Below are 13,131 nucleotides of genomic sequence, written 5' to 3'. Positions count from 1 at the left end.
AGCACGCCGCATTCCCTACATTTCGAACCCACCGGCCCCATAATAAGCCCCATCTTGGAGCACGCGCACACCTGAGCGAGACAAATAAACACCGGGGACTATAATCGAGAGATCTGTCGAGCGGGCCACGGAGAGGGAGGCTGAAGCACAGCTAAGAAATCAACCGGCGGCGACGACGAGCACACGCGGAGCAGCGCGAGCTGCAGTCAGCAAGAGCACGGCCGTGCTGCAGCGCCGTCTCCAGCCGGGAGCCTCTATTTTGTATGTCTGAATAGCCGGGAAATGAAACGCTTCCAGCAGCGACACCGAGTCCTCTGGCACCCCAAAATGACTTAGCAAGCTGAGTCCACTGATTCTCACCTGGCACCCTGGGGTGCCTCGAGAGCCTTTCAAGGGTGCTGCGGGGTGCCACACGATGCACTCTTAGGTGTGCAAACATGGTTAAGCAGCTATACCCAGAGATTTCCAATACACACAAGGCTCTTTGGGTAAATCTGCCTCTGTCCTTAGACCAACACGGCTACAACCAACACCCTCGAGATTTCAGCTAGCAATCTGGAGCTCAGGGGAGGGGGAAGGCAACCTCTGCAACACAAAACAGGGGTGGATTTCCTCTTTCTGCCACTTCCATACACCGGGGAATATGCACACATGCAGCTCAGCCCCTCTGGAAAGCCCAACCCGGCATCCTCCGATGCAACAAGTGCTGGGGAGGTGGGCTGGGTGGTTGCTATTTTTTTAAACCCGAGTCTTCAGGGGACACAAGAGAGAGAAATGCAATTAAAGCAAAGAAGCCAAGAGCATCCAAGCGGGGGAGAAAGGAAAAAAAAACAACCTTGCATGCCCTGCTGTGATTTTTCCGAGTTCTTCGCAGCAGAAAATCTGCTCTATTATGATGATGATGATGATTATCAGCATCATTATCATGGCCCACTCGGTTTAGAAAAGAGATGCTTGGGGGGGGGGGGGCATGAGAAGGGCTTACAAACTATTAAATGGGGAAGAGAAAGTCAACAGGGATTTATTATTGACTGTCTCTCTCAATACAAAAGCGAGGGGTCGCAACATCGAACGAGCTGGCAGGAAGTTTAAAACTAACAAAAGGAAGTGTTGCATGTTTTGTCACCCAGCGTGCTATTGAAGCGTGGGACTCATTGCCACCAGATGTGGTGGAAATTGAGAGTTTGGCCAGATTCACAAGGGGCCGGACACGTGTGCAGAGGAAAGGGGCATCGGTCGCTATTGAGCACGGGAGCGAGGGCCACGGCCTCCGAATCGGACCTTCAATGCTGGAGGCTGCAAGGGAGAGAGGAACAAGGGGAAAACCCAGGTCAGACCCAGGCAAATGAGGTTCTTTGGGTAAATGTGGGTCAGACCCAGTTCACTCTCCCTTCCAGCATCTGCTCTCCGGGTAAGGGGACTGAGCAAGAGCGGTCCCAGGACCTGGCAGCTCTTATGTTCTTGTTAGCAAAAAATGACCAAGATGCCTTGAGTCTAATTGAGAAGTGCCTTAGAGTTGAAACGGGTTGAGAACCACTCGCTGGAGGGATGTCCTATTACCCTGGTGCAAAATGAGGAAAGACCGAACTTCCGCAGTTCCTGGCAATAAGCGGAGATCTATTTCCCCCGCTCTGCCGGAGGAAGATTTCATCCTCAGCCTGGCAAGCCAAAGGCCGAGCATCACCACCTCCTGGCACGCACGTCACCACCTTCACTTCCCTTTTCCGGAGCCACCATCACCCACCCTGCACAGATTGCTGCACCTCCGTCCCTGCCATGTGGCTTAGCCATTGCAACCCCTTGCACACCGCCCGAGTGTGCACTGAGCACAGCTATGAGGAAAGAAGTGTTTCACCCTTGTGCAACAGCCCTGCTAGGGACGACCCACCGGTTGAAACCTGGTGCTGAGCAAGCCTGAGTGTCGGGATCTTAGCTAAGCAATGCTGCAGCGGGGTTTTCCCCCTCACTGGGGCATGTCTGTAGTTTCCTTCCTTTCTAGCAAGCCCAGGACAGCACTGTCTGTTGTGAAAGCATCTTCCCACATACTCAGACCTTTTCCATTCAGAGCTGAACCTCATCTGACACCAACTCGAGACCTGCGCCGACCTCCCTGGCCTTTGGATCAGGCCTGGAGCACCTGCTATAAGGTGGATCGATGAGCCGTTGCTCATGAAAGCTTATGCACCTCTGATTCTGTTGGTCTATAAGGTGTGCCCCTCCCCTGCCTGACTTGGGATCATAGGAAAGCAGGGCTGGAGGTCATCATGGCTAAATCCTTCTTCCCGCTTGGACGAGAGACACTGATTTTGGTTAGGACCTTACCAGCAAACCCCTTCCCCAAGAATAAATGATGAAGGTGCCCCATCATCTGCCTCGAACCAGGCCGCTCCATGGGGCACAGCAGGAAGCAACAGGCTGAGGATATTGGGGTAACAGATCCTTGCATCTCACAGAGCAAAGCTCATGGAGGGGGGCAAGGGAAAGGGGCAGCAAGTAGAGCAGTGTCACAGGGAGGAATGAAGACATGATGCATGGGATAGTGCGGGGGGCTGGGATGCAAAATGGCCCAGCAATGAGGGCACCAGCACAAAGGACCGGATTTGGGGTCCCTGCCCGTGCACTGGAGCAGCTTCCGGGCAGTCACTTATCCTCTCTGCACCTAAGCAATGGGGATAGCAGCACGCAGGGGTGCAGGATTGTCGTACCACAGAGAAGAGGGGCTGGAAGGGAGATCCAGAGGTCTCATCTAGTCCAACCCCTGCCTGAGGCTGGGTCAGACCTGTGCAAACCGGCCCAGACAGACCCACTCGGTAAACCCTCAGTAAAACTACACGGTCCACCCCCACACAATAGCACACATCACACCTGCACTTGCCACGGGTAAAGCAAGGGCAATCAGGGCAGCCAACGTCCTGCTGCTGCAAAGGTTGTTAACATATCATAAAGAAATCCCAGCTAGAGGTTGCACACCCGCAGCTGCAGAGGAAAGCAAACTACCCTCCTCCCCCCGCTCTCCATACCCATCAGACCGGGGAGTGAAATTCCTTCTGGACCCCAAATCTGGCATCGGTCTGACCTCAAGCAGAGGGGCAAGACCCTGTAACCAGGACCCTCCAAGTTTAAGTCCCAACTCTTTCAGCTGCAACGGGATCTAACCAAGGGATCCAGCTGCTCCTCTGTGCATTAAGATCTGGAGCAATGACTGGGCCACAACAGCTCTCCTGTGACCATCAGTCCCCGACGGGCTGTCGGGCCAAGCTCCCTTCTCCGGCGCACAACTCGCCCTTTGCTGAGTGGACGGTAAATGATCACGTCACGCGTCCTTCCCGGAGAAGGCTCGCTTCACGCCGGGCCGCCTTCAAGAGGGGTGGCAGAAGCTGGACTCTGGGCAGCAGCAGAGCGCTGCAGCCATCAGCCACATTAATTATTCGGGGGGTGGAACATGATTGATCTCGTGAGGGTAATGAATTCGTCTCCTGCGCTGAATGACAAACAAAAGGCAATGCATGCACAGCTGGCATTTCCAGGAGAGTGGTGGCCAGAGAGAGACAGCCCGACTCTCCTCCTCCTTCCGCTGTCTGGGGGTTCAGCTGCTCTGCTCAGCCCCCAAAGCCTCCTCGTCTCCAGGTCTCAGAAAAGCAGGGATCTGTTTTGCAGGGAAAGATTCATGCAAAGAAGAGTCCAGGGTCACCTCTCGCCCCACGACACCTCTCCGCAGCAACGTCCATTTGGTGCATGCAAAGGGTGCTTAGCGTGGCCTGTATCACGGTCCCCATTTCATCCATTTCACGTTGGCTACATCAGCTGTCTCCATAGAGGAGGAAGGTGGCGGCAGTCCCGGGGAGATGTGCTCCCTCCTTTGTCACCACCCTCGGGTGCCTCCTTGTGCTCAGCCCCCACCAGGGATGGATGGGGGAAGTCGATCCCTCTCCAAAAGTGGCCTTGGGCCCAACATACACGTTTATCCCTATCCTAAAAGAGGAGCCCAACGTCCCATTCCTCTCACCCCTGACCAGTAACAGCCTTAGGAGAGGGCAAACCAGGCAACTGCCTGGGACCTCACACTTTAGGGTGCTGCAAAATTTTGCAACACATTGGGGGGGGGGGGGTTTTTTTGCAAGAAAGTGACTCATTTGCACGTTAACACTTGACTAGATATCTAATTCCCCCTCTTCCTTTCTGCAACTTATTTAAAACTTTGTTCTTTCTTCAACTTATGCCTCTTAGCGGCCCCAAATGACTCTCATGCCAAGGGTCCCAACAACCCTACAGCTGCCACTGGCCTGCCATGCACCCCCACCCCCCCACTGCTTGGCTTCCAGATGCTTTTCTTCAAGGCTGGTATTTCCCGTGACCCACCACACTCTGCTTCTCAGCCCCAGCTCAGTGAGAGGGGCAGCTGCCCCAGCAATGAAGATGCAGTACAGACGTTCAAAAAAGCACCGTAACCTAAAGCACTTTAGTCTAAAGGCACCTCCATCCAGGGTTATCTTAGAGCAGGATTTGCCATTTTTAAAGCACTTTATGTGCCATGAATGTCTGTTTGGTTACAGTTTTAAAGCGCTTTCTGCGCACTTCATGCACGCTAAGTGTAACGCCTGCATCCATCTGAAGTAACTGTGTCCCAATGCTGCAGGAGAGGCCAGAAGGCAAGTGGTCTGAAGAGCTGGGAGGGAGAATGAAGCACTCATAGCGTCCTTGGCAGGAATAAGGCAGGCACCAACCCCTGTATTGACAATGGCTAAAGAGGCAAGGGTTTTGGGTGGCAGGGAGAAGGCAGCCCATCACTCTTGATCGGGTGCTGCTTGCACGAAGGAGCCCAAAACAAAATCAAGCGGGCATTCACCATGCCCTCTACCCAAGCAGACACACTGGCACCCACCTCTTGCTGAACTTCACCTAGCTAGGATTGCCTCCCGACATCCATCCTGGGAGCCAAACACTGCTTCAGACCTGCTCCCCTTGTCCCCATGCACACACCTGCGCACGCTCACCTTCGGAGCTTGCCAGCTCGATTGCATTAAGCCGCAGCACGCAGATTTTCCACCATTATCATATTTGCAAATGAGGGAGGGCGATCCAATGACCTGTACGTAAAGGCATATTTGCAAAGCCCTGACCTTCGGGGTAAACACTTTGTACAGGTCCCAGGGCCTCTGACCAACAGTCACTAACAGAGGTGGACTGAAGCTGGATTTATTTTTCTTCTCTTCTGGAGGGGCTGGCTGGCAGTGGTTGTAGGGCGGGGGAGGCATTTGGCTCTTGGGTTTTGGCTCTTTGCAGTGCAGCATTTACGTAGGGCCAGCTGTTGGGTTCTAGCAGTGCATTGCTGAGCATTTGGAAATCCACATATTTCTAAACCACCCACTGATTTTGGGCCTCTCCATTTTACGTGGGTGGTGATGTGGACAGGGCCCCGACTCTCCTACAGCAAACAGCACAGAAAGCTCCAGGTACATCGGGCTGAACAAGCAACCGAGTTAGTGATGAAGAGGTTTATGAAGAGGGGTGTTGGTTGTAGCCGTGTTGGTCTAAGGACGTAGGCAGGCAAGCTTCTTTGGATAAATGTGATCTCTTTTATTAGACTAACCAAAAGGGTTAGGAAGGAAATGGAGCAATTTGGGGTCAAATCCCCATAAGATGATGCTAATGCCATCCTGCCTCACACAGGTGTGACCCTCCAGATGTGCAAAGTGCTTCCACATGCTTTCATGAACCACACGGTACCAGCACACAAAGTTAGCTCCAATCCCTCTGCACTGCAATCTGCATTGCTGTTGTGGATAAAGTGGCCCCTCATCCCACTCTGAAACCTATAGTTCAAACCTGCCTTACCATTGCAAATATTATGCAGTAGTCCTCAGAAACAAGCCATCTTCTGGTTGGTTTGCCGGGCACACAAGAGCCCCAGCTTATGGATCATACAGAAATGCAATGTATTGCTTCAAGAAGTAAGTGCCTCTCTACAAAACCTTTCCAGAATTAAGGCTTATTTTGCATCTTCCGAATTGCAGCGACAGAACTCCCACTGATTCCAGCAAGAGCAAGACAGAGCCGTTAGATTACATTAATCACCACGTCCAGTGCATGGCCAAATCCATTTCACAACGCTATTTTCATTTCTATTTGTTTTCGAAATGATTCAAACAGCCAGTCTAAATATCACAGGGAGAACGTTAAAAAAATTAATAAATCAAACCACACCATTTCGATCCCTTCGCGCGGCGAAACACTCTAAAATGCCATTGCCAAGCTAACGGTGGGAATTATTTTTCACCTTTTAAAAATCCAATTCCCCGGCACTGGGATTAGCGGTAATTAGTTTGCTATTTACATCTAGGACACAAGGCAAACCAGTCAGGAGGAAAGAAACAGCTACAAGCACAAGCAGCGCAATAAATGGAAAATCCCAGCAAGGAAAAATGCAGTGTCCCTCTAACAGAAAACCACATATAATTTGGCATAAATTATAGCAACATAAAGTTATACAACTTCCCGTTAGCTCTAAGCATTAGGGTCACTGGTTTGCAAGCATTTCTGGCTATACGTGGACATGCTCACCTAAGCGGCCCCATAGGCCACCGTGAAAGGACTGCTTTGCACAGGGGAACCAGGGAGTCTCTACGGGCAGAGCCAGGGTCTAAAGAGAAACGGCTCCTCACATTTGGATTTATCTCCAAAATCTGGAGACCACTTGTTGCATCCTTCCCGGTTCGAGGGATAAAAGAGAGAGAAACAGGTTGAAACTTTTACCTGCAAAAGCCCTCTCCTTCCTGCCCCAACTACTTGTTGGACTACCAAAAACTGAACATATTTTTAACACCAATTTACCCCGCACCCATCGTTCAGGCCACCCTATCAGCCTCCAGCCACAGAACAAACCCTGTCTAGTTAGCCCTGCACGGCGCCCATTTCTAATCTGGGTTGCACCACGTGCTAAATCTGAGGTTGTAGGAGTGGATTTTATTCTACGAGTCAGTTTTGCAGAATAAATATTACAAAATAGATATTGCAAAAAAGTTAGGAGAAGGGTGCGGGGAGCAAAAGAGTCCTCGACGCAGGCCTAGAAGAAGGGGCGGTTATTCTTTTAGTCAAATGGCAAGAGGCTGCACCCAGCTGATGGCAGCTTGAAGCACAGAGGTGTGTGTGGCTTGGGGTGAGCTTGGCCTCCAAGCACTTGCCAGGCTCAGAGATGGGAGGGAAGAAGGGAAGTCACTTCAAATACAACACGGCACTGTGCTTCCTTCCACCAGCGAGCCTCCAAGCAGGAAGGCTGCAACTCCCTGCATGGTCAGAGGCGAGTGAAAAGAAATGCTGTGGAAAGGAAGGACCTGAGCTTGGGCCTCCAAAAGTGCCCCAGTGTGGAGCGACTTGTCACCTCCGCAGCACCTCTTCCTCGGTTTCTTTTAAATACCCGAGGCTTTGCAAAGCCCTGCAGCATCTCCCTAAAGCAGCATGGCACTTGGCGGTGTGGTTACAGGAAAACCAGAAGGCCAGGACCCCTCCACTCACATTTTTCTACCATCCAGCTCTGCAAAGCAGCCTGTGCGCTGGGTATTGGGCCGGCTCCTGCCCTCCTCACCTGTGCCCAAGAGAAGGGGTCCTGCCGGAGCCCCTCAGCCTGCACAACCCCTCCCATTAAGACAGCATTTTGCACACTGGTGTCTGACTGCCAAAGTGCCAGCAACAGAAATCCAGGTGGGTGGCAGAGAGGGGGCACTAAGGGGTATTCATCTATGGGCTTACTCCCCTAACATAGCTTCTTCTCTCCCCTTCAGCATGCAGGCTCCAGAGTTTATCGCTGCAGGGTCCAACGCAGCAAGTCCCACAACCTCCCCCTGCCCTTTCCGGGGCCTCACCCCTGCAACTCCCCTCTTTCCCTTCATGCAACCCCCAGGCTCTGCTTAGGTCTGCTCCCTCCATTAAGCCCCTGCACTACAAGGTCTCACTGCATAGTCCTGCCTTTATCTGCAAGTGCCTCACCCCCCTGGCACAGCCTGGTCCTCCAGTGCAAACCCTTCTCCAACAAGCCCCTTGCTTGCATGCTGCTCCCCTGCTTCCACCAAAAGTGCATTGCATCTCTCCATGGTTCAGCCAGGAGCCCCCGGTCCTGTGTCCTCTGTTCCCCTTCCTCTGCCCCATCACCACCACAGCCCCTCTCCCCTGCTCCCTTCAGACCAGCACAAAAACCACTGGCTTGGGAGACATGAGGGCCTGACACCGTCAGAGGAGATGCTCCCTGGAGAAGGTGACCCCAGAGCCGGGCACATCCCTCCACGGGCATTCCCACCAGCCCTGCGTGTGTAACACTTGTACAGCTCCATCTCTCCTTGCTCACCCTTGTCCCAAGCACAGCAGGGAAGCAGGGCACCTGAAGTCCTTCACTGGTGCTCTACGACCGAGCTGCCTGGATGGGGTGATGCCCGGGGCTGCTACTCCCAGCTCCCGCCACGCTCACACAATACCGGTGCTCCCTGCCAGGCGCGCAACAATGCAACACGCACGTCCTCCGAGGCAGCCGGTTATAAATGGCTCTCTCTGCGACCAGGCGCGTGCCCTCTGCACTACGCCGAATAAATAACGTGCTGAAAGCCGTTGGCGTGCAGGGCTCCTAGTCCCACCAGGCTGGGAGTGGGGAAAGGCAGCAGAGACAGAAGCAAGCTGATGAGAGCATGCAACTCTCCACCGACAAGGATGGGGCCTCGTAAATCCAGAGGTAAAAAGGGAGCAAGAGAGAGGGCGCTTGCTGGGATAATGAAAATAAATTAGAAACACAACCCACTCCTTGGCCCAGCACAGGACGTTCGAACAAATGCCAGGCGAGGTTTGGCAAGTGCATCCCAACTAGCTGGACCATAAGCAGAAAGGCTGTAGGGGAGCGCGTGCGTGCGTGCGTGAGGACGTGTGTACGTGCACGCAATGGGCACACCTGCGCGGGTGAATTTAGGACCTACATGACCACAGACTAGAGAAAGCCCCACCACAGTCCCTCCTGGGCATCTTGCGAGGGACTGTGCTCTGCAGCAATTATTAACCCACTAATCTATAAAATAAATGAACACGGGTCATGGACCTGGAGCCCCGCTGGAGGTGGGAGCCTGGCGGCCTCCCAGCTGCTCTCCCCTGCCACCCACAAAGCGAGCCTGGTCTATCTAGCACTGCTTCTGCGTGGGCGAAATGTCCGTGCCTGGCTGTCTTCGGTAACACGGAGCATGCAGGGAGGGGATGCCCCCTTCTCCTTTCCAGCTGCCAGGGGTATTTGTCTCCCTCCCCATTTAAAATAGCAGGCAGGCAGCAGAAGAGGGCAAGCATGCCAGGCTCTGGGACTTGAAACATGGAGGGTAAAGTGTCTGGCTGGAGGCAGACAGTCCAGCTCCCCCGCCTGTGCCCAGGCTGCAGAGGAGAAGGATGGGCAGGGGCCCTGGGCACACGGTCCAGCTCCCCGCCTGTGCCCGGGCTGCAGAGGAGAAGGATGGGCAGTGGCCCTCGGCACACGGTCCAGCTCCCCGCCTGTGCCCGGGCTGCAGAGGAGAAGGATGGGCAGGGGCCCTGGGCACACGGTCCAGCTCCCCCCGGGCTGCAGAGGAGAAGGATGGGCAGTGGCCCTGGGCACACGGTCCAGCTCCCCGCCTGTGCCCGGGCTGCAGAGGAGAAGGATGGGCAGGGGCCCTGGGCACACGGTCCAGCTCCCCGCCTGTGCCCGGGCTGCAGAGGAGAAGGATGGGCAAGGTCCCTGAGCACGCAGGCATGCGGGGCCAGGGCATCAGCATCCAGCGCGGTGCCCCTAGCAAAGGCAGCTCGGGCAGGGGCGCCCCGCCTCATCTGGGGCTGGGGCTCCTCCCGGATCTCGGGGCTGCTGTTGCACGGCAACCAGTGGATGCCACCAGATGTGGAGCTAGGGCCCTTCTCTTCCAAGCGGGGCCGCTCCTGACCCGGGGCAGCGCCCATTGCCCCCCGGCAGCCCTCGGCCTGGACGGGGAAACTGAGGCAGGGCGAGGGATTTCCCCGGCCCCCCGTGGGGGGTGGAGGCGGTCAGCAGAGTCCCGGGAGGGGTCCGGGAGATCCTCCCCCACCCCGGCCCCGGCCCCGGCCCCGGCCCCCGGCACTCACCTGCCGCCCCGGCCCGAGCCCCGTCTGCTACTTTGTTGCCGCTGCACTTTCTTTTCCGGAGGCTCCTTGTCCCCGCCCCCTCGCCCCTGATTGGCTCACCCCCCAGTGACGCCTCGTTATGCAAAGCAGGAGGATTTCCCTCCCCTCTCCAGATGTGCCCGTCCAGATGTGCCGCCAGCGGGTGGGGTGGCGCCCTGCTCTTCCAGTTGCCTCTTCCAGATGGGCCAGGCAGTAAGAGGAGGGGGCGCTTCCCTTCCAGATGTTGCAGCCCTGGGGGGGTCCTGCCCTCTTCCAGTTGTGCCTCTGGGAGGGGTGCAGGGGGTTGTCCTCCCTGGGTCTCATACCCACCCCTGGAACAGCTGGAAGGGCAGAGCTGGGCCACTTCCCTGGCCTCAACCTGTCAGGTAGTTGAGGGAGCGCGGAGGGCAAAGGCCGAGAGACCGCAAGGGGCTGCGGTGAGCGGCAGGGAGGACCCAAAGAGGGGCAGGGCGGGAGCTGGGGTCCTGGGCAGCCTTCCCCGGGAGCAGGAGCCCAAGGGCAGGCTGACAACCAAGACCTGGGAGAGTTTTAGTTGTGGCTCTTGCCATGCGTCTGCTGTGCTGCAAGATCAGCAGCAGCAAATAAAGCAAACCCGATGCAGGCCAGGCCTTGCACACCTGGGCCACAGGTGGAAAAGGGACGGGCCCTCGTACGGCCCTGCAACGACGGGACGGACCCAGCTGCCTCCGCACACCAGCCTCAGGGCCCCTAGCACTGAACACGGGTCAATGCTCACAACAGCAAAAGAGCCCCTATCCCCCATGGGGCAGAACTGCCCCAGGCTCAGAGGGGAAGGGGCACATCTGCCTGGACCATGCCCCACCTTCACTGCATTTTGGGAGCTGGGTGTCCCCTAGGAAGGAAGCAGGGAGAGTCAGGTCCTAAAGGGACCCCACGGATCAGCCTACATCTGGGGTACTTCTGCAAACTACACCTTACCCAGACTGCAGGAGATGGCTGTGGAGGGGGTCAGAGGTCTCCTCTGCCTACTCTGAAGGCTCCCAAGTGGCCCACAGGCATATAGACAAGGCTCTTTTCCCGCCTGGTTTCGGATAGTAGGGGATCCTGGCTCCCTCTACCGTCCAAATTTATTTTGCCAGCTGAAAGTTTCCTGCCCGCCGTGCCAAGCAGGAAGCGTGTCTGAAGCCTGAGCTGCTCTGAGCGCCGCTTCCACAGCACAGGCCTTCAAGGGAGCACTCTCATCTGGGAATATAAATGCACACAAATATCAGGCACAGCACCATGTCTCCTTTCTTCCTCGTGCAGCCTGCATCCTCGGCCTGGGGCCGGCAGGAAAGAAGCAAAGGGCACGGGTTATGGATCCACTCATATTGCTTCCTCCCTTCACTTGCTGAGACGCTGCATTCCCTTAAACAGGGGCATTTGCACTGTGCCGGTGCTATGCCTAGCACAGGGGTTCCCATCCTATGCAGGCATCCCTGGATAGACTCGAGACCCCACTGAGAAAATGCCAGCTCTTCATTTTCACTTTTTTTTTTCACCTACAGAAAAATAACAGAGCGTTTTTTTCTGTTGCAAAAAAATTCAGAAAGACCCAGCTTTGCATTCCTAGGTGAAATCTGTGGGTTTCTTTTGTGAATCCTATTTGCACACCTAGATGTACTAACACGGCGTGGCACCCCGCAGAAAGGGGTGGATTTCAAGGCACCCCAGCGGGTTGTGGTACCCTGGTTGAGAAGCATTGGGCTGGCACAATGCAATGTTTGCTTGCCTAGGAGAGGTGGCTGGCAGCCAGGGTCATGCATGAAAGCAGTTAAAGTCCTTTTTAGAAGCATTGTGCTCAATGGGTGCTAGTATCACCCCCTGGCTTCTTATTTTTCCCAGGAAGAAGCTCTTTTGGACCTCCATGTGACATCACGAGATGAGGTACCATGCACTCAGGTGTCAGCCACATGCAGCTGACACAGCCCTACAAACCCTTCCAGCCTATATCCTCACCATCCATCACAATGGTCCAGGGGTCACCCAGGCATGGAGCCAGAGCAAGGTGGACCTGGGACACCCAGGCTGTGGGAGGGTCCTGAGGGGGTTGCAGGTACAAGCAGCTCATATTTTGGGACTTCTCTTATGTTCTTGCTGTAAGCAAGGAAGCAGGGGCTGTAGGTGATGCTCTTTATCGTCTCCGGCTGCCAAAGAGGATCCTGACAGAGGATGCCCTGGCGTTGTTCCCTCTGGGCTGGCCTCCAGCAACGCAGTCGATCTGGACTCGAGGCTCAGTACTGAGGAAACTGCAGTTATCCCAGGACACTTTGGCACATCTCAGCCCTAGGGCAAGAACATGGGAGCTGTCCTCCCCACTACCAAGGCTTCCCACTGTGCACTGGATCAAGTTCAAGTCTCTGTCTTCATCTCCATGGTGATCCACAGCTTGGAGCAGGGTCTCCAAGGTTATGTCTGCATTGCATCCTGCTGCCAAGACAATTTGTCCTGCCCACTCATCCCCACTCCAGATGCATTAACTCTGGGAAGAGAAGCAGGGAGGAAGCTGTCCCAGGCACACTCTTGGTGCTGGGCTGGAGACCTGATTTTCCAGTGTGCTCAGGAGCAAAGCATGCCTCTGCTCACCGCCTCGTCTCATCCTTGCGTGCCCAGGCTACGAGCCAGTGCACAGAGCTGGTTGCCCCATCCTCTCATTGTGCAGTGTGGACACCCCGATACCACACCTATGAGTCACAAATCTGCTCCCGGCACAACAGGACGGTGTGCAAGGAGTGTCACATTCACTAGTGCCAGAGGCAGGGCTCCTCGGAGGCTTTGGATTGAGCTCCCCTGGGAGGAAAGAAGAGAAGCCCACGGCTCCCCACCTTCCACATGGCAAAATGCAGCGTGGGGCAGAGACACCCACTAGTGTGCAGCGATCCCACCAGCGGCTGTATTCAGCTAATTTACCCTGCTGGGAAAGCAATTAACCATGAGAAGTGGGATAAATTAGTCTGCACTGTCACAGCCATGCAGCTTGGG

The 13,131-nt window shown here is 55.2% G+C and overlaps 1 protein-coding gene across 4 annotated transcripts in view; it reads right to left on the bottom strand.

The window, feature by feature from the left end:
- The window catches only part of IL1RAP (interleukin 1 receptor accessory protein), a 56,276-nt gene extending 46,095 nt beyond the window's left edge, over nt 1-10,181 (bottom strand). For all 4 annotated transcript variants that reach the window (XM_014607112.3, XM_014607113.3, XM_014607114.3 and 1 more), the window contains exon 1: nt 10,111-10,181. The gene's annotated coding sequence lies outside the window, so the exon portion shown is untranslated. The remainder of the gene's footprint in view (nt 1-10,110) is intronic.
- Nucleotides 10,182-13,131: the final 2,950 nt, after the last annotated feature.

The sequence above is a fragment of the Alligator mississippiensis genome, chromosome 7, assembly GCF_030867095.1.
Source record: "Alligator mississippiensis isolate rAllMis1 chromosome 7, rAllMis1, whole genome shotgun sequence".
Taxonomy (NCBI): Eukaryota; Metazoa; Chordata; order Crocodylia; family Alligatoridae; genus Alligator; species Alligator mississippiensis.
This window is presented reverse-complemented; position numbering and strand designations above follow the sequence as displayed.